Below are 5,055 nucleotides of genomic sequence, written 5' to 3' on the forward strand. Positions count from 1 at the left end.
TATCTGATACCCATCACCTGCATGTTGCTTATGTCGGGGCAACAGCTCCCGTTGTCGGTTCTATGAATATTAATCTGAGTTGTAGTGGTTGAGTCCTGTTGCTTCTCTCACAAAAGATGACACAATAAATAAAATGATTATGTCATGAGATTAATACCGAGGTTCATTAGGCGAGGCAGGGTCCGCCGACCAGTTGTCGTTTCCTGCAATGGTCCAGTATAAATGATTTATCCTCAGCTGACGGCTCAGTGCTCTAGATACTTATATTTCATTGTATGGGATCCTTCTCTGTATAATAATACTTTTATAATGTCCTTCTGTGTATACTAATCACTGCATAATGCACTTCTCTATATAATAATCATTATATAATGTCTAGTGATGATTGAGCACCAAAGTATTCGGGTGTTCAGCCTGAACACATTGCAATATTCATGTGCTCGACCGAGCACCCGAGTATAATGGAAGTCAAAAAGAGACAACCAGGCACCCTCTGCTCTGAAGAGTGGAGGGCGCCTGGTCCATTGGAAAAGGTCAGAAAGTGGCATAAACACCACCGAAATGGATCGGGAACAGCATGGGGAGGATGTCTGGATGCATCTTGGACTCCCAGGTCGCTGCTGGGAACCATGTTGTCCGAGTTGTACGAAACTTTTACAGACTGACAAAAATAGGTACAAAACCCCCCAAAATTTTACAGGAAAAGGTTAGGTAACATTCTTTCCTGTATAGTCAATTGTATATAAAGTGCAGGTGCTGCAAAAAATTACAAGCAAGAGGCACTCCGAAACAACCTGTATATCTCATAAAAGAGGGCCTCATTCACATTGTGGTACAATTGTTCAGGTAGTGGGACTCCTACACTCATAAAGCCTATGGACTAAGTGAAAGGGCTGCCAAAAATTACAAGGAACCAGCACTGCAATACACCCTTTGTTACACATAAAGGAGGTCATCATACATACCCTTGAAAAATGATTGATGTCCTGCTGGTGACCCTCAAAAACATTTGGAGAAAGGGCCTGCTGATCTGACCATCTAAAACCTTAGGGGTGAGGACCTGCTGTCGCATTGGTGACTCTAGAAAACCTCTGGGCGATTGCACGTCCCCGTGACGGCGATGTTCCATTTGGATGTCTGCCCTATCAACTATCGATGTTCTTTTCTGCGCCCACCATGGTGATCACTGGTAACAGGGAATCAGGGTTCGATGCCAGAGAGGGAGCCTGAGAAACGGCTAACACATCCAAGGGAGGTCAATGGCTGCAATCTGCAGGCCCTGGAATGAGTACACTTTTCGTTAATGAGAATCTATTGGAGAGCAAGTCTGGTGTCAGCAGTCGACTTGCTCCCGACCTCAACAACGTTCACGCAGTGTGCCGTCATTGTGAGGATTGTGTTGACCAGACTCTTGGCTACTGAGACTGGACTTGTAGATGAGGGCCTGCTGCAGCTTTGTTGACTCTAGATAACTTCTAGGCGATCGCATGTCCCTACGATCCATTTGGATGTCTGCCCTATCAACTTTCGATGTTCTTTTCTGCGCCTACCGTGGTGATCACGGGTAACGGGGAATAAGGGTTCGATGCCGGAGAGGGAGCTTGAGAAAGGGCTACCACATCCAAGGGAGTTCAATGGCTGCAATCTGCAGGCCCTGGAAGGAGTATACTTTTCGTTAATGAGGATCTATTGGAGAGCAAGTCTGGTGTCAGCAGCCGACTTGCTCCCGACCTCCACAACGTTCACGCAGTGTGCCGTCATTGTGAGGATTGTGTTGACCAGACTCTTGGCTACTGAGACTGGACTTGTAGATGAGGGCCTGCTGCAGCTTTGTTGACTCTAGATAACTTCTAGGCGATCGCATGTCCCTGCGATCCATTTGGATGTCTGCCCTATCAACTTTCGATGTTTTTTTCTGCGCCTACCGTGGTGATCACGGGTAACGGGGAATAAGGGTTCGATGCCGGAGAGGGAGCTTGAGAAAGGGCTACCACATCCAAGGGAGTTCAATGGCTGAAATCTGATTGCCTTGCCCCTTCTTTTCCCTAATTGTGAACCACTCAGAGATGGTGGGTCAAGTTATTAAAGCAGAAACATTCAAGGAAGGCAGCAGGTGCGCGGCAAATACCCACTCCCGACTCGGGGAGGTAGTGGAGATAAATAACAATACAGGACTCTTAAGATGCCCTGTTATTGGAATGAGTAATAAAAAATTACAGGGACTGTCACTGAGGTATTTTGGATTAGGAAACATTATACAGGAGAGGCCCTGCTGCCGCTTTGTTGACTCTAGATAACTTCTGCCTGATCGCACGCCGCAGTAACGTCCACGATCCATTTGGATATCTTCCCTATCAACTTTCGATGTTCTTTTATGCGCCTAACATGGTGACCACCGGTAACGGGGAATAATTGTTCGATTTCGGAGAGGGAGTCTGATAAACGGCTACAGCTACTACTTCAAAGCAAGGCAGCATGAGTTGCGGTCCTGCAGGTGAGCTGACCCTGTAAAAAAATGGGCCCCACAGAAAATTTTTGAATGGGGCTCCATCCCACAGTAATCTTTTAGTGACCCCTTCCTTTCATTCATGCCGCCCCCATTCCTGTGGCTAGTAAAGATCGTTCTCTCAGACCAGGCCCGCCATCAGTTTTATACACTGTCTATACTGGCAATGTATATAATTTAATTGTGTGATACTGTTGTATCTGAGTCAACCTGTCAGCATTGCCAGTGGAGAAGCGGATACGCTTATCTGTTATAATGCCACCAGCAGCACTAAATACACGCTCAGACAAAACGCTGGTGGCAGGGCAGGCCAGCACCTCCAAGGTGTAGAGCGCAAGTTCGTGCCACGTGTCCAGCTTGGAGACTCAGTAGTTGTAAGGTACTGAGGGATCATTGAGGACGCTGACACGGTCTGCTATGTACTCCTTCACCATCTTCTAAAAATGTTCTCTCCTTGTGGCAGTAGGCCACACATCAGGGTGATGGTGCTGGTGGGGTGCCATGAAAGTGTCCCATGCCTTGGAGAGTGTTGCCCTGCCTCTGTTGGAACTGCTGTGTGTTCCCTTTGTCTCTCCTCCTCGTTTGGCCAAAGAAGTACGGACTCTGCCGCCAGCGTTGTCAGATGGAAAATTTTGGAGCAATTTTCCAACAAGGACCTTCTGATATTGCACCATTTTGCTCGTCCTCTCCACCAGAGGAATGAGAGATGAGAAGTTCTCTTTGTAGTTGGGGTCGAGAAGGGTGAATAACCAGTAATCAGTGATATCTAAAATGCGTATAACGCAAGGGTCGCTGGAAAGGCAGCCTAACATGAAATCAGCCATGTGTGCCAACAGGCAAGACGTCGATGTAGACATCAGGATGACTCTCCATCTCCTCATCCTCCTCTTCTGCCCATCCATGCTGAACAGATGGAATTAAAGTTCCATGGGTACTACCCTCTGTAGCAGAGGCAACTGTCTCCAGATCCTCCTCCTCCTCCTCTTCATGGTCCAATTTGCGCTGAGAAGACAAACTTAGGGTGGTCTGGTTTTCACCCTGTGTAATGTCCTCCCCCATTTCCTTGTCTGCCACATTCAGAGCGGCGTCCTTAATTGTGAGCAGCGATCGTTTGAGTAGACACAGAAGTGGGATGGTTACGCTGATAATAGCATTATCGCCACTAACCATCTGTGTGGATTCATCAAAGATTTTTAAAACCTCACAGAGGTCTGATATCAATGCCCACTCCTTACTTGTGAATAGCGGAAGTTGACTCCAAAGGCGACGACCATGTTGCAGCTAGTCAACGTATTGATTGGACCAGATTTTTTCCTTTACGGCCTCTTCCAATGAGCACGAAGAGGGCTAATGCCACAGAAAAATGAATCCTTATGGACACTAGCTAAAGCGGGTGCTGGGTTCTTAAGAGCAGGGGGAACCTCAAGGTGAGCAGGCTGCTGCAACTTGTCTAAAAGTGCCCATAGCAACAACTCCATCTCTGTACTAGCACCGCCCGCCCCCCATGCCCCAGTGTATTGGTACTCACCATTCGCAGGAAGGGGTGTCGCCGTCGAAGGACCTGGTACAGGAACCTCATCCCGGTGGACCGCCGAAGTGACCAGGCTAGGGGCCCTGGATGGATGGCTAGGCACCGGCCTCTTACGTTTTGACCGCGAGGTCATGCCAGACTCCTCAGATATGCCCGACGACCCATCAAAAGACACCTGGAGGATCTGGAGGGCCTACTGCTCCCGGAGACCCTGGAACTGCGATGGGACAGGCACCTGCGGTAATCATGCCGCCCCCGCCTCCTGTCTCCCTGTCAGGAGGAAGGGGAAATAGATAGCTCCCTGCGCCTGTGAGATCTGAAAGGCTCCAGCTGAGGCCCAGATTGAACCAATGGCCCTAAAGGGACAATGGCTGCGGCAGCGGGAACATCCCCATGCTGCATTACTACTGTAGCTGGGGGCACAATAGGTTGCGAGGGGGTTCTCAGGGGGAGGCAAGCTTTCACGCACGCACATTATGGCCAACAACCTTGGCTGCCACGTGTTGCCCGACACACACGTGCCGAGAAGTACTGGTGGAGGAAGGGGCGGGGCCACGGTGCAGCACTGTGGATCCTCCAAAGGCTGGCCCGAATAAGCAGGCAGAAGGGGGACTATGCCCCGTGGCAGCAACCTACTAGGTACAGGAGCAGGCACAGGGGAGAGCTAAGATCACTCAAAAAGGAGCAAAGCCAACCCTCACCAGGAGGGCCTCCTTAAGGGCAGCATCTCCCGCGGACATCATTGGAGTGGACAGAGCACGAAGGGGTACGTACCAACTTCGCTTTCACTGTCAAGAGGAAGTGCCAGGGACAGGGAGGGGGCATAAGTAACCTATATGTTCCCTGCACCGCCCCCTCAGAGCATTGGGGAGGAACCCCATTAATTTTGCCCTTACTGGCCAAAGTCCATCCCTCTTAACTCATTCCATACAGCAAAGGGGCCAAGCTCCCAAACACCATGAAAAAGAGAGGTGGGGGAGATACCATCAGTCCCTAAGCCCCCTCCCTATACTGTTGG

Source organism: Bufo gargarizans, chromosome 1 (genome assembly GCF_014858855.1).
Source record: "Bufo gargarizans isolate SCDJY-AF-19 chromosome 1, ASM1485885v1, whole genome shotgun sequence".
NCBI classification, from domain to species: domain Eukaryota; kingdom Metazoa; phylum Chordata; class Amphibia; order Anura; family Bufonidae; genus Bufo; species Bufo gargarizans.